Source organism: Podarcis filfolensis, assembly GCF_964270895.1.
Source record: "Podarcis filfolensis genome assembly, chromosome: 8".
NCBI lineage: Eukaryota > Metazoa > Chordata > Lepidosauria > Squamata > Lacertidae > Podarcis > Podarcis filfolensis.
This window is the reverse complement of record NC_139611.1, coordinates 79,264,859-79,280,504: the sequence shown is the minus strand read 5'-3', so window position 1 is coordinate 79,280,504 and position 15,646 is coordinate 79,264,859. Positions and strand designations below refer to the sequence as shown.

The 15,646-nt window shown below is 43.2% G+C and overlaps 2 protein-coding genes across 2 annotated transcripts in view; one reads left to right on the top strand and one right to left on the bottom strand.

Moving 5' to 3' along the window:
- The window catches only part of POU2F2 (POU class 2 homeobox 2), a 106,651-nt gene extending 99,744 nt beyond the window's left edge, over window positions 1-6,907 (bottom strand). The window contains exon 1 of the mRNA XM_083627211.1: window positions 6,564-6,907. The gene's annotated coding sequence lies outside the window, so the exon portion shown is untranslated. The remainder of the gene's footprint in view (window positions 1-6,563) is intronic.
- LOC310768641 (zinc finger protein 574-like) overlaps window positions 1-15,646 on the top strand; it is a 290,700-nt gene that overhangs the window by 238,479 nt on the left and 36,575 nt on the right. The window lies entirely within an intron of this gene.

The window sequence follows — 15,646 nt, the reverse complement described above, 5'->3', positions numbered from 1 at the left end:
ACAGATGTGTTGATCTCGAGCAAGGCACCTGGTATTTAGGACAGGTGTATATATTTGCATAATACTGTACTGTACTGATAGGGAAAGGCAAACTGAGAGACTTTACATACAAATCTTCAATTGTAATACATATATATATATAGGAATAACTGCTATACCTACAATTCCAAAAGGTTCTGTTTTAAAGATACAGGCTGGACGTATCTTGATACTTCCATTTACAAATCAATCTGCTGTTTATGGATTAACTGGATCTATATATTTACAAGCAAATCCATCTTTTTCTAGCTACATTTAAAAAACTTTTCAACAACAGTCATTTATAACTACCCTTATTGATTTGCAAAAAGATCGTTATATTTACATCTGGAAGATGCAGATTTAAAAATAAATTATCTAATGGGGAAATCAAGTTTTAGAAAGAGTGGTAATTAAATTGACTGCCTCCCATTTAACATGCATCGATTTGTAAATGAATCTCTTGGTCACACAATTACACAGACTGCACAACAGATAAATTGTACATCAGGAACAAGAACGACGATGGGTTTTTACTAATTGTTATTGGGGCCTGCTCCTTGTTTTAAGATGTGCGGCTGCCTTTCTATCGCTCCCCTCTTATATTTCTATCTGTCTGTAATTTTTACTCTTTCTTTTAAAAATTCCAGCTGTTCAGGAGAGCCAAGGTGAACGACAGAACGAATCCTTTTATGCACCTCTTTCTATGATTTCTTCCTTTCCCGGATCCCTCTATTCTTCCAGGGCTAGAATGTGAGGCTGCTTTGCTTGTGATAAAGCAAACAGACCCCTGATTTCAGATATTTTCCCTTTCTGCCTCCCCAATACGTCCTCACACCAACCACATCCCTGGCCTTCTGGCCACCACCACCCCAGAGAAAAATATGGTAAAGGTGTGTTTGGGGGGGTGGGAAGCATCTAATTCCCACTGAAACTGACACCAAAGTGGTGCGAGGGTGGGGGGATGGAGTGTTTGATGGCTGAAGGGTATGACTGCTTTCTCTCTCTCTCCCTTCCCCTCCTCCCCAGGTGACATTCATGGAATAAATGACCTGGACTCTTTGTCGGGTGAGATGGAGCTGGCGGTCAGTTTCTTGACCAGGAAATGGCTGCTCTTATGTAGCAGTGGAGAACTAGGGATCGCTTTTCCCACTAACGCGTCATCTCTCACAATTGGGAGTAAGCATCCCACTAAACCTAAATTAAGAGTCTGGGTTCGGATTAAATAAAAGAAAACTACTTATTTATTTTTAAAGGCTCTCTCTGTGCCACTGCATCTCACGTTCTGGATTTTAGGAAAGCCAGGTCGAAAAGAGGCACCTTCCGTTCCCAGCAGAAATACGACTTCCAGCGCGGCCTAAGGGCGAAATATAGTTTGGACAAAGGGGACCAAGTCCGAGGGTATAATAGGAACGGAATTTGGAGGGGTTTTGTCAGAGAGGTTGGGAAGGAGGTATAGCCAAAGGAAACATAAAAGGAGAGAAATGGGTGATAGAAAGGGGAGTGGAAAGTGGGGAGGGGGGAATAATGCAATGACAATTAGAGGGGAAAGTAGAGGAAATTAAAAGGGAAGGTGAGGGAAAAAACAGCAAAAGAGCAAGAATAAAAGGTATGGCGCACAAAACACGGAACTGGCAAAATCGTGCAGAGGTTTCAAAGAATATACGGATCATATATAAGGATGGATGGAGGGATGTGGCAAAATATATACATATATTCTGAAAAGTCCTAGTGCTCAGGACAGGGGAGAATGAGGACATTATAAGGGTGTCAACATCTTGTCAGGCTGCCACACAGTTCCAGACAGACAAGGGCAGGCACCGAGAAGCTCAGAGAGCAGCGTGTATTGGGACTGGAAATGTAGGGAAATGGGGCAGCGAAGGACACCCTGTTGCCAAGGGACCGGTAAGCAGGTCGCTTGAGGAAATCGCAGGCCAGGCCCTGGAATGGCTTCCGCACTGGACCTAACCAGTAGGGTGAGCTGTAGAGGAAGACAAGGGGCAGAGGCACTGCAGCGCTGAAAGGGTTACCGAGGCACCCGCACATACAAATGCACATACACATGCCAGGCAGCAATAAAAAAAGGTCACTGCAGAGAAATGAGGTCTCACTTGACAACAGCAGATGCACACCCAACAGAAAAAGGAAGGCAGACACACACACAAGCAACCGCACCGACCCACAGAGCAACACACAACAACAGAACAGTGCGGCGCTTCTCATACCGGGCTCCTCCGACCCTATGCGTAGCGTCTAGCGGACACTGGGGGTGGGCAGGAGAAAGACAAGGCTGTACTAAATACATAAAGCAATGCAATTAAATCACGGGAGTCAGACACACAGACAACACACAGCAGATGTGGGTGCCATAAAATAAAATAAAAGGACACTGATTCAACACCACACTTCTATAGGGGACGTCTCCAAATATATATATTCAGCGTTACTGCCTGCCAATACTCGTCAGCACATTGTATTGCACACACGGGGATGGCGTCCTCTTTCAATTTATACTCGTGGGTTCTAATCCAGATTAGTGATTGCAAAAACTCCAGGGGAGATTCCGCAATCATTGCGGATCAACAATCATGCAGAGTAAAGGAGTGATCTTGTGTACATGGCTTCAAGCTTTAACCATTCTGCCTTTGCCACTAGGCCTAGCTCTCACAAAGTCAGGGTCACTCCAATCCCCTCAGTCACTATGGCTCCTCATGAGAGAAATCCGACACAGAAACGCAAATTCTAGCTCATAGCTCCCTCCTCAAACCCAGTCGGGGTTACCACCCGCAAGGAGCTGCAACTCTTCCAGATTTAAAAAAAATCAACCCAGATTATTGGGATGTAATTTTGAAATACAGTGTTTCAGTGATAGGTCTATGAAAACGAGGCCTAGTAAACATATGTGGGGGGAGACCATGACCGGCCCTATCATGAGGTAGAATGAAGCAGCCACCTGAGGCAGGTTTCAGATGCCAGGAAAAGGCAGCAAATTGTGAATCATTTGATTTTTTATTATTCTGTTTTATTATTCTGTTTTAATATTGCAAGAAGCGGGGGCTCTTGTGAAATATTCCAGTTAGGAGCCAATTAACCTTGGCTTGAGAAGGGAGGGTGAGGGACATTTGCTGTTCTCCCTCCCGCAGCAAAATGTCAGGGGGCAAGCCCAACTTTTTGACAGGACCAGACCTGAAGGGGAGGACGAGACATTCTCTGCAGTTTAGGCAAAAGGAGCTCTTCCCGTGATTTGCACCCCACACTCAAAAGGGAATAACCCTTTGCAGAATCCAAGGAAAAGGCAGTAATAGCAAAGAGATTTGGGAAGTGTCTGGTGACTAAAGGACTTGTTCCAAGAAAGACCTGCTCCATTATATCAACAGACACACACACCACAAGGCCACGCACAAAACAAGAGGGCACGACAATGTATCGCTGCTGCCGCTTGCTTGACACACTTCAACAACCCTTTCATACACACACAGGGCACACACCCATTATCACTTAATGTAGATTAATTACCCCATAGTGAGCTTTAATCACACTGTACTCACAACCCAGTGATAAAAGGCTGGGAGGGGGGTGTTCACCCTTTCAATCCATGTTTATGGATGAAGTAAAAGATTCTAATCCACATTAGCGAACAAGGTGTTAGTTTCCCCCGATTAATTAATATGGAGCACAAGCGTTTGAACTTGAGTGCACAAGATTAGGGTAATGAAAGAATGATAGAAGGTTAGTGTTCTTTCCAGAGTTTGACTTAATCTTTATACATGTGGTGGCAGTTCCAGTCTGTTTTGTGAGGATTAATCTAGGAAAATACAGGTGTTTCCCCATAAATAATCTGAACCAAAACTGTGCGGTCTTTTTTATGTGCTCAAGGAAACTTACCAGCCCCAAAACTGACATGCCAATTCAGACACACAAGGAACAGAAAGGGATGCAATCTATATAGGAAAATGTAAACTCCCATAGATGACAAATAGATGGATTATGCACACCCACGGGGGCAATTTGTACACTTGCAGGGACATAAGACACACACACACGCACATCTCAAATTGCAGAGGCCTGAATGGGGATATTTAAGAAGAAATAAAAGCTGTTGTGTCACCCAACAATGCAACTGGCAGGGGAAAGGACTGTTACAAAACTCTTTGCGGCTTCTGCATTTATTAGGTTTTTGCAGAACCTACTCCAGAGTGATTTCCACTTCTCCCTGTCACAAAAGTAAGAACCATGAATTATCTACCAGTGCTGCTTACAGGTAGACTTGCAACTGCTTAAAGAAAAATGCAACAGTGCTGTTGGTGGTTTAAGCAGCCAAGAAGTAAAAATTTGGTGTCTTAAATGAACCCACTGACAAAGCACAGGCGGGAGGTCAGTGGCAAGCAGCCTAGTATGCTGCCAGCTTCACTTACACCAGTGCCCACCTGTCAGGACTAAGGGGGTCTTTACAGCATATAACCACTGCTCCCCATTTCCCCATGGCAATGTCCTGTAAGTGCCCAGCCCAGCCCATCTCACCCCACCTCACCCCATAAGCAAAGCCCAGTTAGTCATTTCTGAACTCCAAGTAACTATGGACAAGTTAGGGAATGCCAATGAAGAGAGAGAGAGAGACTCGCCGAGGAAATGCCAGGCTCTGGGACAGCAGACCAGAAGGCATCCCTCAATTCGCTCACTCTCTAAAAACTCAAGAAACAGAAATAGCATCCGTTTTGGAAAACTGGGATGGTGTTCCAACTTGGCCTGGGAGACAGCTATTGCACCAAACCTGAATTTGGGGAGTAGGTGGTTCTGGATTTAGGGGTTCAGGACGGCTGAAGGTAACAGCCACACCCCTAGATCCATTATTCTTAACCCTATTCTTAGGAGATGTGTTCCCTGCTCTCTAACTCCCTTCCTCATAACCCACACACTCACTTTTGAAATTTTGGTCCATCTCCATTCTTTTGGCTCTCTCTCTCTCTCTCTCTCTCTCTCTCTCTCTCTCTGCCCCACTGAATCCAGACCACTGAACCCCCTTCCTTCACCAGGAGCTCCCCTCTCTTCTACCCAGCGGTCTCCTTTCTTTCTTACCCAACTCTCCTCCCCTGCCTCAGCCACACACCCTGCCCCCCCCCACAATATCCACCTCCTCTCACCTTCCCCTCATATAGGTCCCCTTCTCATACACTCCCCCACCCCGAAAAAAACACAGAATCTGACCTCTTCACCCATTCAGCCACTACCCCAGGTCTCCCCTGCGCCCCCCCTCCACGCTCCCACCTCCTCCAGATCCTGGCAATATCTCTCCCTCCACACAATAGCTGCCATGGGCTGCTAATAATTATTAATAACATTCTTCTTTTCCTCCCTCTTCTCCACCCCCACCCAGTCCACGGACAAAAGAAGAGTCCAGTTCTCGTTGTATGTATCTGCCTCCCCCTCCTCGCTTCGGCCATTGCACCTTCTCCCCCCCCCAACAACCTTCACTTTCCCCCCCCCCCACGCTCAACACCGGTTCTTTGGACAATCCAAACCATTCCATCTTCGGTTCGCACGCACACACCCCCCCGCATTATGCAACTTGAGTTTATAATAGAGAGGGGTCTATATACTCTCTTATACCCCAATAAACACAGAACCCCCCCTTAGTGTATGAAAGCAATCGCCGCTAATGCACAATCCCCCCCCCCTTTTCGGGGGCGGGCGGAGGGGGGGTTAGGAATCCAAATATTGCAACACATTTCCTAACAATATATGCCCGCTTTGCAAAACCGTAAACGCCGGAGCCACAACCCCCCATCTCCTCAGGTTCCTTCTGTCTATTCCTCCTTTTTTCCCCTCCCTTCTTTCTTCCATCGCCAGAGCATCAAAAGCCGAGCCACCGCCACCGAAAAGCAAAGAGACATTTACAGAAAATCCTCTACAGCGTTTTCTCTGTCTTCTGATTTTATTTTCATCCATGCAAAAAAAACCTATATAGATATATTTTTTTAAACATTCGCTCAGTGCACAAAGCCATTTGCAAAAGGAAAGAACGGCCAGCAAATATCATTTTTTGCCATTGCAAAAAACGCCTCCCCTTTGCAATGAATAAAAATGCCCTTTAAAAACACGCCTGTATCATTTTTGCATTTTATTTGTTTTTGTAAAAAATAAAAATAAAATGCATTTTTATATATGCATCTCTCCGTTATTATTTTTCCCTCTTTGCAATTTTTTTTTGTCCGTTTCCTTAAAGGCTGAGCCACAGACACCAGCAAAAATAATATGCCAGGGAGAGGAAAAAAAGAAAGCTCTTGGAAGGAACAATTGCAGCTGCTGTGTTGAGAGACGAAGAGAGAGAAAGGAATAGACTGCCTTGTGTGTGTGTGCGTGTGTGTGTGTGTGCAATAGACCAGCTGCTGCATTAAGCATTTTGCAATCAATAAAGAGCGGGTGAGATTTATGCAAAGCGCAGATATTAATATGCAAAGTTTTAAAGATTTTTAAATGGGAGAGAGAGGGAAGGAGACAGGGAGGAGGAGGCGGGGTGGGGGGGATTGCATAGAGACTGCACCTACCTCTGCTTCCATCGGTGGGCGCAAGCTGACTCCTCCATGCGCGCATGGGTGCAGCCCAGATACACAGGGGCTGAGGGGGAAGCAGCAGCAATAGCAGAAGCGGCGGCGGCGGCGGCAGCAGTCAGAGCGCGAGCCAGGGCGCGCGCCGGATTCTCTCCATCATTTCCCCCCTCCCCTCCCCATTCCCCGGCTACGGTTGCCCGGGCAACGAGAAAGATGCAGCAGCATCAGCACCAGGATGAAAGATGCTCAGGGCAGCAACAGCAGATGGGGATGGAGATGGGGCGCGCGTGAAAGGGAGCCCTGATTGGAGGGGGGAGCAGATGGGAGGGAAGAAATAAGAGGAGCTTCCGAATTTTAGAGTGGGGGGGGGCTGTTTCCAAATTTGTTAAACTGAGGGACTGAGTGGGGGGGGGGGCAGCGGGTCTTTGGAAGAGGGAGAAAGAAAAATGCCCAGAGTGTTTTCAGCTGGGGCAGGGACGGGGGGGAGGGTGGGGGGCGGGGGAGAGATGAAGGAAGGGGCAATACAGAAAGGTGAGGGTTATTTACGATCTGGAAATGAGGTGTAGGGAAGGAGGGCATCAAAGTCGGGGGCATGAGAAAGGTGCTTCTGAACTTTAAGACGGGTGGGGGGCGGAATTATAAGATTTAGGACAGGGTTGGGGTGAAAAGCCTTAGGGGTTGGGTGGGAGGGGAAAGCTCTTTTGAGTCCTGGAGCAGGACGAGGGTGTTTCCCCCCCCCCCCCCGGCTTAAAATGGGAAGGGAAATAGGAATGGGAAAACGGCAGGACTTCGGAGAGTAGGAGAGGCTAATGGCGAGGTTCTATTTGGGCATGCTTAGGATCCTGGGGTGTATTGTATGCAGCGTGTGTGTGTGTGTGTGTGTGTGTGGTCTGTAAACACCTTCCTTCCGCCCTCTCCTTATTTTGCACCTTCACACTATCACTAAATACAAAATTAGGAAGAGTTTTAATGCTCCATGCAACTATGCAAAAGTTTTCTTTCTACGTTGCTCCCGTCTGCATAGATCTGCCTTCTAGACAGAAATGGAGAGGAAAGAATTCTGTGTAGTCTTTCACAAAGGGGCCATGAAAAAGACCTGGTGATAAAGAACGTAACCTTTTATAGAAACTGAAGGACTTGTATAGATAATCCTAATTCAGAATTTAACATTTGGTCACGCAGGGAAAACATGCTGCCCACTTTGGAGATTTGAAATATGTAATTAGTATTCTGGGGAATCAAAGGTAATATAATCTGGAAAGGAACATTGCTGAAGGGGATTAGGTGTTCTTGTACAATGTTATACGCAGGATTTCAAATTATTGTATCCTGACTAGCAAGTGCAAAAGATACATATAAGAAGTTATTATAAAAGAAGGTAGAGTAAAAACAATAAAAACAATATATAGAACAGATGTTAAGGATTAAATGTAAATTTTGGTTTTAAAAACTGTTTGAAGTAGATGTTGGAGTTAAAAGCATTTTATGGAATAATATTCTATAGTGGAAGTACCATGTACAAAGCCTTACATAACTAACCTGTTAATTAATTTAAATCTGACATTTTTGACGTTAAAAGTCATATATGCGAAAATAATTAAAAGGTTTATATGAAGTGCATATTGAGAAGTAGTAGTGCAACAATTTTAAAAAGAGAAAGTTATGTTTTTATGAACTCTTTGGAATAGCAAGATAGTCATACACTCTAAATAAGATTTTATTTAAATATGCAAAACAGTCTTTTAAAATGCATATTTATGATCCATAGTATTACCTTGAAATCAATGAAAAATGCAGCTAATATTAAATGCTTTATGTAATTGTTGACCCACAGCTGAAATTACATTTACTTAGATTATGCAAGTTCCTGCATGCTACTTAGAATTTAAATGTAAATAATCATGTGGCAAAACTGAATAATCTGTGCATTTTATTATAGTACAATATATAGATTATTTTATATATTATATATATATATATATATATATATATATATATATATATATATGCACACAACAAAATATTTAATTATTTCATTTGCAAACAGAACAATATCAAATGACATTCATACAATCAGCACAAGGTGAATATTACTCATTGGAAAACAAAATTAGTGGGTACATTTAGAAATATTTTATTTTAAATAAAGGATTTTATGTTCAATATGCAAAAACACTTCATGTAAAATCTATTCAAGGTAAACAATATTATATGCAAAGCAAAAAATTGAAAAACCCAATGGTGTTAACTTCTAGGAATTGATCTGTAAGGAAAACAAAATTTATAAGATTACATATGTCACTCCATATATTATAGTTGTATGTAAATCCAAGTAAAGTTTTTGCATACAGTGAAAACAGAAAAAGCATAATCAAACTGCAGTAATTAAAAGCAGGCATTGCTGTGGATAAATGAACATAGGTATAAAATTGAGAACTTTATATTTAATACTCATTGATTAATTTTCAGTTGATGTTATATATAAAAGAATTAGCATAGATTAGATACAAAATGTTAAAGCCTAGCAAAGTTTAAATGACTACTGGAAATATATTTTCAATCACTTTATATGAAGAATTAATATGAAAATATGCAAAATATTATTCACACTATCAGTTTCTATCACCAAATCCAGAATTTTAAGAATAATTGCCAACACCGGAAATTAAGATGATCATATTAAATAATTCAAAGTATTGTATAAAATGGAAAAAGAAAAATCTTCAATTGACCTTTGAAATCTAAATTCTGGTCTGCATACACAAAGCCCAAATTTTACAATACTGGGTTTCTAATATTTAACTTTCAAATCCATTTAGTTACATGTATGTTAAGTAACTGAAACATGATGTAAGGCATCTAACTTTTAGTTAACTTTCCAAGAAAATGCACCCAGAAATTCCTTGTTAAATGAAATAATTTTATTTCGCTCTCAGACAGTGTAAAAATATACAAAACTAAGAGAAATTGCTGTAATTAAGTTAGAGATAATTCCCTCCCCCTTTCTAATGTATGTGAACATTCAGAAGCAGTTGAAGCCAATGTATTTTAAGAATTAAACCTACAGCATGTGATGTGTATCATTGGATTGCGATATTTTGTTTGTCCGAGGGTTTCATTTCTCAGTTGGTCAGCTTCATTGCAAAAATAAAAAATAAAAATTGCCGGGGCTTTTTCCTGTTGTATGCTCTGCAAGACTCGGAATTAATTCTCATTAGCCAAATAGGTGATGTTAATAATATGCACAACATCCACTATACATCCGTAATTCTGTGTCTGTTGTATGCGTATTCATTGGTTTGAAAACCAATCTTAGCAACTTGAACAGGATGAATTACTGCCTGCTCAAGTTGCTAAGATGACTATCATGCTAACATAAAAAAATTCCCACAAGTAATCCAAAAGTAACTCAATATACATTGGGCATTCGGTTTAGATACCACACCTAGAACTTTGCATGGCATAACGATTTTACAGAATCTGTACTGCTTTATATGTGTTCTTGACGTACAGTACACTGAAATCTAAACGTTATTTATCACATGCAGTCCTTATTTACATGCAACATGAATTCAGCATTCCACGCAAAACAAAAATTGGGGAAATCCTGTACAATAATTAAAGTTGTCTGAAGATGCATCTTCAGGATCAAAGGAATAACAAATGACAATATGGCCGAGAATGAAGCATTTTTGCAACAGAAAAGCCAAATGGAAAAAACTGTTGCTTTTATCTAATGGGAACCTAGAATGAGTTATTCTTTCCTTACATCTCTGAAGACATAAATATATACATATTTGTTCCAAATCTACAGGTTGCTGTAAATGGCAATTAAAATATTTGCAAAGGATACACACTCAGGATTCTAGACATCGTACCGAGTGTGGTTTTAGCGTTACGTAGAACACTAGCAAGCGAAGGCCAACACACAGGGTCTTTTTAAGTGGAAAAATACAGATTCTATTAGTTTGTGGGGGGTTGGGGGGAACCATGTCATGTGCCACAACTCAGGCTCACAGACTGGGAAAAAAATAAAGGCTCTTTGCACCAAATTTTACTGCAAATGGACTTATCCTCTAACCCTTTTAACTGAGATATCAGAGTGGATTAATTATTGCAATTAATTTGAGATCCAAAACTCGGTGGCTTCAAAATGCATGGTTAGTTTCTCATGAAATGTATATTGCACACAGACACAAACACACTGTTAATTCAGCCTCGCTCTCCCAGCCGGTGCTCCCAAACCACAGCTGACATGCCTGATGCTTTGTTTGCCATTTTCATCCATGCGTCTGACCACCAAACCTCGATCCATGCTTGCAAAGAAAGCAGGGTTGCGCGGCCAGATATACCAAGGGCCAACAGTGATTCTGCATGCCATTGGCTTAAGACATGGGTACGCAAACTAAGGCCCAGATCTGGCCCAATCGCCTTCTAAATCCAGCCCGCAGACAGTCCAGGAATCAGCGTGTTTTCACATGAGTAGAATGTGTGCTTTTATTTAAAATGCATCTCTGGGTTATTTGTGGGGCATAGGAATTCGTTCTTTTTTCCCCTCCTTTCAAAATATAGTCCGGCCCCCCACAAGGTCTGAGGGACAGTGGACCGGCCCCCTGCTGAAAAAGTTTGCTGGCCCCTGGAGCCTTAAGACATCTCAGGCAGCGTCATTTAAAACACCCCACTTTTCTTTTTAATAAACTTTGCTCAAACATTGCATCTCCCATTTTGCGATGTGGCAAAGGCCCAAGGACTACTTAAGAGCTGCGGAGGAAAGCTAAGGAGCACCCCTTCCCTCTCTAATTCATATATTTCGTCAGAAAGCTAGTTGTTTGTTGGATTATATGTTGTCTGGCATAGCACTGACAGGCACGCGTTTCCCGGGAGCAAATGCTTGCGGTGTGTGGAAACAGCAACGTGATGACTTACCACTGACCAGATGCAGCAAACTGGAGTTGTGGTGGTGGCAACGTGTGTGTGGGGGGGTCCTAATGGAAAACCAGCCCCCGGCAAACCTAGAAGAAAGATTTCTGAGTTGCGAAAAAAGATTGCTGCGCGATTGGTCTTGGCGACTGTCGGCAACAAAAGAGAGTGGGTTTTGTTTATATTCAATTCATGGTTTCCTTGAACTCGGCGCTGTGTCTGGAGTGGAAGCTGCCATTGTAGGGGCTTCAGAAGGGATCGTGTGGCAGCTGCGGGGGGGGCGCTGGGGGGGCTGAGCAGCAAAATCTTTTCGAAAGTGAATGCCGGGGGATCTTGAGTGGCCGGGAAAACATGGCGAGCCCTGAAAGGATATTTTGTGGCACAAATAAATAATGCCATGAGCGTTAAATTTACATTAATATGCGTAATAAATTGTGGCGGGGGGGGGGGGGTTTGGCAGCGAGGAGACCATACTTATGTTGCATCAAGTTTGGAGGCTTTCACCTGTGGACGACCGTCCATGATCCTTGCTTTTAAGACATCTCTCATATGCCAAAAATAAATAGAACTGAGAAATCTCAAAGCCTGTCTAGTTCTATTTCAAATAAGCAATCAGTTTGAGCAATTGGTCATTGTCAAACAGCCACTTTTGGGTCTGGGGTAGCCAGGCCAGAGGTCCCACACACCTCAAAATGGCCTCCTACCAAATCTCATTGCCAGGGTGGCAACTTCCTTCAGCAAAATGGAGGCCCAAGTGACAGTGTCCAGGGAGCCCAGTTTGGTTCAAGGGCCACCAGTTGCTAAACACAGCATCTGTCTCCCTCTTTCTTTCTTTCTTTCTTTCTTTCTCTCTTTCTCTCTTTCTCTCTTTCTCTCTTTCTCTCTTTCTCTCTGCCACCATTTCATGCAGGGAGTGGACAGGAGCACTAGCATTACTACATCAAGGTGGTCTTAGAATGGCAAGTGAGGAAGCGACTTTAATAAAGTATAGTGGCGCCCCCTAGCAAATGATCTGGGAACATCAACTTCGAAAAATATTCATCTCCTTGCAATCCAGGAAGCACCGTCCAGAGGTTTGATCGTAGAACTGGTCATCTAGTCACATGCAATATTCATATAACTTCCATAAACGAATGAATTAAATTCCATTGTAAACATTACTCTTTTCTTACAGCTGATGTTTAAATTGTGCACTGTACAATGCACAGGCAAATATGCAGTGATGAAGTTGCCCTTAGGCAACAGAAATACTTGTCTTGGCCGTCACAATATATGTTAAAATGTTTGTTTGTTTGTTTGTTTGTTTGTTGAATTTATATACCGCCCTATACCCAGAGATCTAAGGGCAGTTCACATAAAAATATCACAGTATATAAAATAAAAATAAAAGCAAAAACCAAATAATACCCCTCCCAAAAGAGCCACATTTTAAAAGGGTATGGGATGTCCATCAGGTCAACCAAAGACCTGGTTAAAAAGGAACGTTTTGCCTGGTTTCCTAAAGGTGTAGAATGAAGACGCCAGGCGAACTTCCCTGGGGAGAGCCACTGCAGAGAAGGTCGGTTCTCGTGTTGCCACCCTCCGGACCTCTCAAAATGTTCCAAAATGTTGCAAAGGTCAGTCTTAATTAGTGGAAGAAATGTGACTGAAATGTCCCACCTAGGTCACGGTTATCTGGCCGCACCTTAGAGGGGTTCCAGGCCCTCTCTGCAGGGCCAGGCTGAAGATGGTGCAGTCAAATAGCAAGAGAGAATGATAGGTTGGGGACCCATAAACTTCCACAAGACAGCTCAGATGCAAAACAGGACCGGGACTACTGCACCTTTAACAATAGTGCAGAAGAAGATATTCCAGGAAGCTAAGCATTCTAGGGACGCAGGTGGCGCTGTGGGTTAAACCACAGAGCCTAGGACTTGCCAATCAGAAGGTCGGCGGTTCGAATCCCCATGATGGGGTGAGCTCCCGTTGCTTGGTCCCAGCTCCTACCAACCTAGCAGTTCAAAAGCACGTCAAAGTGCAAGTAGATAAATAGGTAGGAAGGTGAACGGCATTTCCGTGCGCTGCTCTGGTTCGCCAGAAGCAGCTTAGTCATGCTGGCCACATGACCCGGAAGCTGTACGACGGCTCCCTCGGCCAATAAAGCGAGATGAGCACCGCAACCCCAGAGTCGGCCACGACTGGACCTAATGGTCAGGGGTCCCTTTACCTTTAAGCTTGCATTACAATCTACAAATGCTGTGAATCTCTCCTGTATGCAGCTATTAACGTTGCAAGAGCCCCGGTCCCATATGCTACAACATTTCTCCAATGAAAATAGTGACGCCCTATTCCATAACAATGATTTTATTATTTATACCTCGCTCACCTGGCTTGGTTGTCTCAGCCACTCCGGGGGGCTCTGAACATATTTAAAAAACATTTAAAAATTAAACTTTTTTTATAAAAAACCCCCAAAAACCTCCCTATACAGGGCTGCCTTCATGTATCTTCTAAAGGTTGTATAGTTACTTGTCTCCTTGGTTCGGGGGGGTGTATAACTCCATAACCTCCAATATTTCTCCAATGAAAACAGGGACATCCTAAGGAAAAGCAGGTCATTCTGATATCAAATCAGAAACCGGGATTGCTTCTGTTCCGGGGAAACAGGGACACTTGGAGGGTTTGATGTCCTCTGTCATGTGTGGTACATCCCTATCCCAGACGGGTTAAGGCAGGCGTGGAGAAGACAACAACTTGGGACATCCCACCCCAAAAAGGCCCACAACCTCAAGAAAGCATGAAAGAGCAAAGAAGGTTGGAGTCTGTAAGTGACATGGAGAGAGAGGTTTTATTGAACAAAGTCTGGGGACAGGAAGGGAGGTAATATAGGGACAGGAAAGGGCACAGGGCTGGTGCAAAGGTGGGAGGCTCTAAATAGACTTGGCCCCAGTGAGACTGGTGGTTTTTTCCAATGCAATGCCAGGAGCTTAGCAGAGTTGCAACCCAGGTTTTGAAAGGCCTGCAGTTCAATGGGCGAAAACATGTTAATTTCAGTTTCTCCTTTTTCCTAAATGTAGTTCTTCACATTTCCACATCGGTTTGCGAATATTTTGCTTGAAGGCCTCCTGAAAATTCACCATCATTCCAGTGTGAATTTATCCTAATACACCCTTTCCTTTTCGTACGCAGTTTTGCTGACTAGATTTTTGCAAGGCTTTTTCTAAGGCATTTCCACCAGGCATTTGTATATGCATTTTGCCCTGGTAAATGCATTTTTATTTTTATTTTGGCAAATATTACTCAGCTGGGGAACTGCACCACAAAACCTGGAGAAGTGCAAATTTCGAAGGACGGCTCCGTTTTGATTCATACATTGCTGCAGGAAGTGTGTGTTAAATTAAGTCCACCTTTCAAATGTGAACTGAGCTGGATTTCCCCCTCACCCCTACCTGCAGTTGATGAGACTTGCGCACATTTTGATACCTGTGCCTCATCTTGCTTCCCTTTGATCCTGTCTATGGCTGCAGCTGAAGCCACAGATCTTAATAAAGGTCTTTGCTGTGAACCAAGCAAGGTCTGCCCTGGTCCTAGGTTCAGGATCTGCACAAAATAGCACATTGCTAATAAAATCCTGCTAGCGTTCAAGGATTTTATAGTCACAGGAGCAGCAAAAGATTTTTACTCCGCTTTCAACTAAAAGGGTCCACAAAGAAGGTACAAAGAGAAATTAAAACATAAGAAGAGCTTGCCAACCAGTGGGAAACCCACAAAAGGACTCGGTCACATGAATCCTCACCCCTACTGTGGCTTCCAGCCAGTGCCAGATTTACGTATAAGCTAAACGTATATGTATACAGTGGTACCTCAGGTTACATACACTTCAGGTTACATACACTTCAGGTTACAGACTCTGCAAACCCAGAGTTAAGAACTTTGCTTCAGGATGAGAACAGAAATCGTGTTCTGGCGGCGCGGCAGCAGCAGGAGGCCCCATTAGCTAAAGTGGTGCTTCATGTTAAGAACAGTTTCAGGTTAAGTACGGACCTCCGGAACGAATTAAGTACTTAACCTGAGGTACCACTGTATAGCTTAGGGCCCCACTCTCTTGGCCTCCCCCCCCCAAAAAAAAACTAAAGGGGAAAAAACTGGATGTACATTTCCAAAATATAAGATAAAAAACA